Source organism: Halictus rubicundus, unplaced genomic scaffold, assembly GCF_050948215.1.
Source record: "Halictus rubicundus isolate RS-2024b unplaced genomic scaffold, iyHalRubi1_principal scaffold0181, whole genome shotgun sequence".
Lineage (NCBI taxonomy): Eukaryota > Metazoa > Arthropoda > Insecta > Hymenoptera > Halictidae > Halictus > Halictus rubicundus.
The window spans coordinates 148,093-158,670 of NW_027488722.1; positions in this window are offsets into that span (position 1 = coordinate 148,093).

The window sequence follows — 10,578 nt, forward strand, 5'->3', positions numbered from 1 at the left end:
TATCCTATCATCCATTCAGCCTATCCTCTATCCTATCCTACCCTCTATCATATCCTATCATCCATCCTATCCTCTCCTCTATCCTATCCTACCCTCTATCCTATCCTATCCTCTATCCTATCCTATCCTCTATCCTATCCTATCCTATATCCTATCCTATCCTAGATCCTATCCTATCCTCTATCCTATAATATCCTCTACCCTATCGTATCCTCTATCCTATCCTATCCTCTATCCTATCCTATCCTCTATCCTATCCTTTCCTCTATCCTATCCTTTCCTCTATCCTATCCTATCCTCTATCCTATCCTATCCTCTATCCTTTCCTATCCTCTATCCTATCCTATTCTCCATCCTACCCTATCCTGTATCATATCGTATCCTGTATCCTATCCTATCCTATATCCTATCCTATCCTACATCCTACCCTATCCTCTATCATATCGTATCCTCTATCCTATCCTATCCTCTATCCTATAATATCCTATATCCTATCCTATTATCTATCCTATATCTTATCCTATTCTCTATCCAATCATATACTCTGTACTATCCTATCCTCTGTCATATCCTATCATCCATCCTATCCTATCCTCTATCCTATCTTATCCTCTATCCTATCCTATCCTCCATCCCCTATCCTATACTCTATCCTATCCTATCCTCTATCCTATCCTATCCTCTATCCCATCCTCTCCTCTATCCTATCCTATCCAATATAATATCCTATTATCCATCCTATCCTCTATCCTATCCTATCCTCTATCCTATAATATCCTATATCCTATCCTATTCTCTATCCTATATCATATATTATTCTCTATCCTATATCCTATACTATTCTGTATCCTATCCTATACTCTATACTATCCTATCCTCTATCCTATCCTATCCTGCATCCTCTATACTATACTCTATCCTATCCTCTATCCTTTCCTATCCTCTATCCTATCCTATCCTCCATCCTACCCTATCCTCTATCATATCGTATCCTCTATCCTATCCTATCCTCTATCCTATCCTATCCTCCATCCTACCCTATCCTCTATCATATCGTATCCTCTATCCTATACTACCCTCTATCCTATCCTATCCTCTATCATATCCTATCCTCTATCCTATCCTATCCTCTATCATATACTATCATGCATCGCATCCTCTATCGTCTATCCCATCCTATCCTCTATCCTATCCTATCCTCAATCCTACCCTATCCTGTATCATATCGTATCCTCTATCCTATCCTATCCTCTATCCTATCCTATCCTCTATCATATCTTATTATCCTTCCAATCCTCTATCGGCTAACCTATCCTATCCTCTATCCTATCCTATCCTATCCTTTATCCTATCTTATCCTCTATCCTATCCTATCCTCCATCCTCTATCCTATACTCTATCCTGCCCTCTATTCTATCCTATCCTCTATCCTATCCTATCCTCTATTCTATCCTATCCTCTATCCTATCCTATCATCAATCCTATCCTATCCTCTATCCTATCCTATCCTCCATCCTACCCTATCCTCTCTCATATTGTATCCTCTATCCTATCCTATCCTCTATTATCTATCCTATCTATCTATCCCAATCCTATCCTATTCTCTATCCAATCCTATACTCTATACTATCCTATCCTCTGTCATATCCTGTCATCCATCCTATCCTATCCTCTATCCTAGCTTATCCTCTATCATATCCTATCATCCATCCTATCCTATCCTCTATCCTATCCTATCCTCCATCCTCTATCCTATACTCTACCCTATACTCTATTGTATCCTATCCTCTATCCTATCCTATACTCTATTCTATCCTATCCTCTATCCTATCCTATCCTATCCTCTATCCTATCCTATCCTCAATCCTATCCTATCCTTTCCTCTATCCTATCCTATCCTCCATCCTATCCTCTATCCTATCTTATCCTCTATCATATCCTATCATCCATCCTATCCTATCCTCTATCCTATCCTATCCTCCATCCTCTATCATATACTCTATCCTATACTCTATTGTATCCTATCCTCTATCCTATCCTATCCTCTATTCTATCCTATCCTCTATCCTATCCTATTCTCAATCCTATCCTATCCTCTATCCTAGCCTATCCTCCATCCTATCCTCTATCCTATCCTATCCTCTATCCTATCCTATCCTCTATCGTATCCTATCGTCCATCGCATCCTCTATCGTCTATCCTATCCTATCCTCTGTCATATCGTATCCTCTATCCTATCCTATCCTCTATCCTATAATATCCTATATCCTATCCTATCCTCTATCCTATCCTATCCTCTATCCTATCCTATCCCCTCTCATATCCTATTATCCTTCCTATCTTCTATCGCCTATCCTATCCTATCCTCTATCATATCCTATCATCCATCCTATCCTATCTTCTATCCTATCCTATCCTCCATCCTGTATCCTATACTCTATCCTATACTCTATTGTATCCTATCCTCTATCCTATCCTATCCTCTATTCTATCCTATCCTTTATCCTATCCTATCCTCAATCCTATCCTATCCTATCCTCTATCCTATCCTATCCTCCATCCTATCCTCTATCCTATCTTATCCTCTATCATATCCTATCATCCATCCTATCCTATCCTCTATCCTATCCTATCCTCCATCCTCTATCATATACTCTATCCTATACTCTATTGTATACTATCCTCTATCATATCCTATCATCAATCCTATCCTATCCTCTATCATATCGAACCAACTATCCTATCCTATCCTGTATCCTTTACTTCCCTCTATCCTATCCTATCCTCTATCATATCGTATCAACTATCCTATCCTATCCTCTATCCTATACTACCCTCTATCCTATCCTATCCTCTATCCTATCTTATCATCTATCCTATCCTATCCTCTTTCCTATCCTATCCTCTATCATATCCTATCATCCATCCTATCCTATCCTCTATCCTATCCTATCCTCCATCCTCTATCCTATACTCTATCCTATACTCTATTGTATCCTATCCTCTATCCTATCCTATCCTCTATTCTATCCTATCCTCTATCCTATCCTATTCTCAAACCTATCCTATCCTCTATCCTAGCCTATCCTCCATCCTATCCTCTACCCTATCCTATCCTCTATCCTATCCTATCCTCTATCGTATCCTATCGTCCATCGCATCCTCTATCGTCTATCCTATCCTATCCTCTGTCATATCGTATCCTCTATCCTATCCTATCCTCTATCCTATAATATCCTATATCCTATCCTATCCTCTATCCTATCCTATCCCCTCTCATATCCTATTATACTTCCTATCTTCTATCGTCTATCCTATCCTATCCTCTATCATATCCTATCATCCATCCTATCCTCTATCCTATCATATCCTCTATTCTATCCTATCCTCTATCCTATCCTATCATCCATCGCATCCTCTATCGTCTATCCTATCCTATCCTCTATACTATCCTATCCACTATCCTATCCTATCCTCTATCCTATCCTATCCTCTATCGTCTCCTGTCCTCTGTAATATCCAATCACCTATCCTATCCTATCCTCTATCCTATCATATCCTCTATCGTCTCCTATCCTCTATCCTATCCAATCCCCTATCCTATCCTCTATCCGATCCTATCCTCTATCCTATCCTATCCTCCATCCTATCATATCCTCTATCGTCTCCTGTCCTCTATCCTATCCAATCCCGTATCATATCCTCTATCCGATCCTATCCTGTATCCTATCCTATCCTCTATCCTATAATATCATCTATCCTATCCTATTCTCTATCCTATCCTATCCTCTATCCTATCCTATCCTCTATCCTATCCTATCCTGTATCCTATAATATCATCTATCCTATACTATTCTCTATCCTATCCTATCCTCTATCATATCATATTCTCTATGGTCTCCTATCCTCTATCCTCTCCTATCCCCTATCCTATCCTCGATCCGATCCTATCCTCTATCCTATCTTATCCTCTATCCTATAATATCATCTATCCTACACTATTCTCTATCCTATCCTATCCTCTATCCTATCCTATCCTCTATCCTATCATATCCTCTATCGTCTCCTATTCTCTATCCTATCCTATCCTCTATCCTATCCTATCATCTATCCTATCCTATCCTCTATCCTATCCTATCCTCTATCCTATCCTAAACTCTATCCTATCCTATCCTCTATCCTATAATATCATCTATCCTATCCTATTCTCTATCCTATAATATCATCTATCCTACCCTATTCTCTATCCTATCCTATCCTCTATACTATCCTATCCTCTATCCAATCCTATCCTCTATCCTATCCTATCCTCTATCCTATCCTATCCTCTATCCTATCCTATCCTCTATACTATCCTATCCTCTATCCTATCCTATCCTCTATCCTATCCTATCCTCTATCGTCTCCTGTCCTCTATCCTATCCAATCACCTATCCTACCCTCTATCGTCTCCAGTCCTCTATCCTATCCAATCACCTATCCTATCCTCTATCGTCTCCTATCCTCTATCCTATAAAATCCCCTATCCATTCCCCTATCCTATCCTCTATACTATCCTATCCACTATCCTATCCTATCCTCTATCCTATCCTATCCTCTATCGTCTCCTGTCCTCTGTCCTATCCAATCACCTATCCTATCCTATCCTCTATCCTATCATATCCTCTATCGTCTCCTATCCTCTATCCTATCCAATCCCCTATCCTATCCTCTATCCGATCCTATCCTCTATCCTATCCTATCCTCCATCCTATCATATCCTCTATCGTCTCCTGTCCTCTATCCTATCCAATCCCGTATCATATCCTCTATCCGATCCTATCCTCTATCCTATCCTATCCTCTATCCTATAATATCATCTATCCTATCCTATTCTCTATCCTATCCTATCCTCTATCCTATCCTATCCTCTATCCTATCCTATCCTGTATCCTATAATATCATCTATCCTATACTATTCTTTATCATATTCTCTATGGTCTCCTATCCTCTATCCTCTCCTATCCCCTATCCTATCCTCGATCCGATCCTATCCTCTATCCTATCTTATCCTCTATCCTATAATATCATCTATCCTACACTATTCTCTATCCTATCCTATCCTCTATCCTATCCTATCATCTATCCTATCATATCCTCTATCGTCTCCTATTCTCTATCCTATCCTATCCTCTATCCTATCCTATCCTCTATCCTATCCTATCCTCTATCCTATCCTCTATCCTATCCTATCCTATATCCTATAATATCATCTATCCTATCCTATTCTCTATCCTATCCTATCCTCTATCCTATCCTAAACTCTATCCTATCCTATCCTCTATCCTATAATATCATCTATCCTATCCTATTCTCTATCCTATAATATCATCTATCCTACCCTATTCTCTATCCTATCCTATCCTCTATACTATCCTATCCTCTATCCAATCCTACCCTCTATCCTATCCTATCCTCTATACTATCCTATCCTCTATCCTATCCTATCCTCTATCCTATCCTATCCTCTATCGTCTCCTGTCCTCTATCCTATCCAATCACCTATCCTATCCTCTATCGTCTCCTATCCTCTATCCTATAAAATCCCCTATCCATTCCCCTATCCTATCCTCTATCCTATCCTATCCTCTATCCTATCCTATCCTCTATCCTATCCTATCCTATCCTCTATCCTATCCTATCCTATCCTCTATCCTATCCTATCCAATCCCCTATCCTATCCTCTATCCGATCCTATCCTCTATCCTATCCTATCCTCTATCCTATAATATCATCTATCCTATCCTATCCTCTATCCTATCCTATCCTCTATCCTATCCTATCCTCTATCCTATCCTATCCTCTATACTATCCTATCCTCTATCCTATAATATCATCTATCCTATACTATTCTCTATCCTATCCTATCTTCTATCATATCATATTCTCTATGGTCTCCTATCCTCTATCCTCTCCTATCCCCTATCCTATCCTCGATCCGATCCTATCCTCTATCCTATCTTATCCTCTATCCTATAATATCATCTATCCTACACTATTCTCTATCCTATCCTATCCTCTATCCTATCCTATCCTCTATCCTATCATATCCTCTATCGTCTCCTATTCTCTATCCTATCCTATCCTCTATCCTATCCTATCCTCTATCCTATAATATCATCTATCCTATCCTATCCTCTATCCTATCCTATCCTCTATCCTATCATATCCTCTATCGTCTCCTATCCTCTATCCAATCCAATCCCGTATCATAACCTCTATCCGATCCTGTCGTCTATCCTATCCTATTCTCTATCCTATAATATCATCAATCCTATCCTATTCTCTATCCTATCCTATCCTCTATCCTATCCTAAACTCTATCCTATCCTATCCTCTATCATATCCTATCCTCTATCCTATCCTATCCTCTATCCTCTATCCTATCCTATTCTCTATCCTATCCTATCCTCTATCCTATTTTATCCTCTATATTATCCTATCCTCTATCGTCTCCTATCCTCTATCCTATCCTATCATCTATCCCATCCTATCCTCTATCCTCTCCTATCCTCTATACTATCCTATCCTCTATCCTATCCTCTATCCTATCCTATCCTCTATATTATCCTATCCTCTATAATATCCTATCCTCTATCCTATTCTATCCTCTATCCTATCCTATCCTCTATCCTATCCAATCCCGTATCATAACCTCTATCCGATCCTATCGTCTATCCTATCCTATTCTCTATCCTATAATATCATCAATCCTATCCTATTCTCTATCCTATCCTATCCTCTATCCTATCCTAAACTCTATCCTATCCTATCCTCTATCATATCCTATCCTCTATCCTATCCTATCCTCTATCCTCTATCCTATCCTATTCTCTATCCTATACTATCCTCTATCCTATTTTATCCTCTATATTATCCTATCCTCTATCGTCTCCTATCCTCTATCCTATCCTATCATCTATCCCATCCTATCCTCTATCCTCTCCTATCCTCTATACTATCCTATCTTCTATCCTATCCTCTATCATATCCTATCCTCCATCCTATCCTATCCTCTATCCTCTATCCTATCCTATCCTCTATCCTATCCTATGCTCTATCCTATCCTATCCTCTATCCTATCCTCTATCCTATCCTATCCTCTATATTATCCTATCCTCTATAATATCCTATCCTCTATCCTATCCTATCCTCTATCCTATAATATCATCTATTCTACCCTATTCTCTATCCTATCTTATCCTCTATCGTATAATATCATCTATCCTACACTATTCTCTATCCTATCCTATCCTCTATCCTATCCTATCCTCTATCCTATCCTATCCTCTATCGTCTCCTATCCTCTATCCTATCCTATCCCCTATCCTATCCTCGATCCGATCCTATCCTCTATCCTATCTTATCCTCTATCCTATAATATCATCAATCCTACACTATTCTCTATCCTATCCTATCCTCTATCCTAACCTATCCTCTATCCTATCCTATCCTCTATACTATCCTATCCTCTATCCTATCCTATCCTCTATCCTATCCTATCCTCTATCCTATCCTATCCTCTATCCTATCCTATCCTCTATACTATCCTATCCTCTATCCTATCATATCCTCTATCGTCTCCTATCCTCTATCCTATCCAATCTCCTATCCTATACTCTATCCTATAAAATCCCCTATCCATTCCACTATCGTATCCTCTATCCTATCCTATCCTCCATCCTCTATCCTATACTCTATCCTATCCTATCCTCTATCCTATCCTATCCTCTATACTATCCTATCCTCTATCCTATCCTATCCTCTATCCTATCCTATCCTCTATCGTCTCCTGTCCTCTGTCCTATCCAATCACCTATCCTATCCTATCCTCTATCCCATCCTATCCTCTATCCTATCCTATCCTCTATCCTATAATATCATCTATCCTACACTATTCTCTATCCTATCCTATCCTCTATCCTATCCTATCCTCTATCCTATCCTATCCTCTATCCTATCCTATCCTCTATCCTATCCTATCCTCTATCGTCTCCTGTCCTCTATCCTATCCAATCACCTATCCTAACCTCTATCGTCTCCTATCCTCTATCCTATCCATTCCCCTGTCCTATCCTCTATCCGATCCTATCCTCTATCCTAACCTATCCTCTATCATATCCTATCCTCTATACTATCCTATCCTCTATCCTATCCTATCCTCTATCCTATCCTAAACTCTATCCTATCCTATCCTCTATCATATCCTATCCTCTATCCTATCCTATCCTCTATCCTCTATCCTATCCTATTCTCTATCCTATCCTATCCTCTATCCTATTTTATCCTCTATATTATCCTATCCTCTATCGTCTCCTATCCTCTATCCTATCCTATCATCTATCCCATCCTATCCTCTATCCTCTCCTATCCTCTATACTATCCTATCCTCTATCCTATCCTCTATCCTATCCTATCCTCTATATTATCCTATCCTCTATAATATCCTATCCTCTATCCTATTCTATCCTCTATCCTATCCTATCCTCTATCCTATAATATCATCTATCCTATCCTATCCTCTATCCTATCCTATCCGCTATCCTATCATATCCTCTATCGTCTCCTATCCTCTATCCTATCCAATCTCCTATCCTATACTCTATCCTATAAAATCCCCTATCCATTCCACTATCGTATCCTCTATCCTATCCTATCCTCCATCCTCTATCCTATACTCTATCCTATCCTATCCTCTATCCTATCCTATCCTCTATACTATCCTATCCTCTATCCTATCCTATCCTCTATCCTATCCTATCCTCTATCGTCTCCTGTCCTCTGTCCTATCCAATCACCTATCCTATCCTATCCTCTATCCCATCCTATCCTCTATCCTATCCTATCCTCTATCCTATAATATCATCTATCCTATCCTCTTCTCTATCCTATCCTATCCTCTATCCTATCCTATCCTCTATCCTATCCTATCCTCTATCCTATCGTATCCTCTATCCTATCCTATCCTCTATCCTATCCTATCCTCTATCCTATCCTATCCTCTATCCTATCCTATCCTCTATCCTATAATATCATCTATCCGATCCTATCCTCTATCCGTTCCTATCCTCTATCCTATCCTATCCTCTATCCTATAATATCATCTATTCTACCCTATTCTCTATCCTATCTTATCCTCTATCGTATAATATCATCTATCCTACACTATTCTCTATCCTATCCTATCCTCTATCCTATCCTATCCTCTATCCTATCCTATCCTCTATCCTATCCTATCCTCTATCGTCTCCTGTCCTCTATCCTATCCAATCACCTATCCTAACCTCTATCGTCTCCTATCCTCTATCCTATCCATTCCCCTGTCCTATCCTCTATCCGATCCTATCCTGTATCCTAACCTATCCTCTATCATATCCTATCCTCTATCATATCCTATCCTCTATACTATCCTATCCTCTATCCTATCCTATCCTCTATCCTATCCTATCCTCTATCCTATCCTATCCTCTATACTATCCTATCCTCTATACTATCCTATCCTCTATCCTATCCTATCCTCTATCCTATCCTATCCTCTATCCTATCCTATCCTCTATCCTATCCTATCCTCTATACTATAATATCCTCTATCCTATCCTATCCTCTATCCTATCCTATCCTCTATCGTCTCCTGTCCTCTATCCTATCCAATCACCTATCCTACCCTCTATCGTCTCCAGTCCTCTATCCTATCCAATCACCTATCCTATCCTCTATCCTATAAAATCCCCTATCCATTCCCCTATCCTATCCTCTATCCTATCCTATCCTCTATCCTATCCTATCCTATCCTCTATCCTATCCTATCCAATCCCCTATCCTATCCTCTATCCGATCCTATCCTCTATCCTATCCTATCCTCTATCCTATAATATCATCTATCCTATCCTATCCTCTATCCTATCCTATCCTCTATCCTATCCTATCCTCTATCCTATCCTATCCTCTATACTATCCTATCCACTATCCTATCCTATCCTCTATCCTATCCTATCCTCTATCGTCTCCTGTCCTCTGTCCTATCCAATCACCTATCCTATCCTATCCTCTATCCTATCATATCCTCTATCGTCTCCTATCCTCTATCCTATCCAATCCCCTATCCTATCCTCTATCCGATCCTATCCTCTACCCTATCCTATCCTCCATCCTATCATATCCTCTATCGTCTCCTGTCCTCTATCCTATCCAATCCCGTATCATATCCTCTATCCGATCCTATCCTCTATCCTATCCTATCCTCTATCCTATCCTATCCTATCCTCTATCCTATCCTATCCAATCCCCTATCCTATCCTCTATCCTATCCTATCCTCTATCCTATCCTATCATCTATCGTCTCCTGTCCTCTGTCCTATCCAATCACCTATCCTATCCTGTCCTCTATCCCATCCTATCCTCTATCCTATCCTATCCTCTATCCTATAATATCATCTATCCTATCCTCTTCTCTATCCTATCCTATCCTCTATCCTATCCTATCCTCTATCCTATCCTATCCTCTATCCTATCCTATCCTCTATCCTATCCTATCCTCTA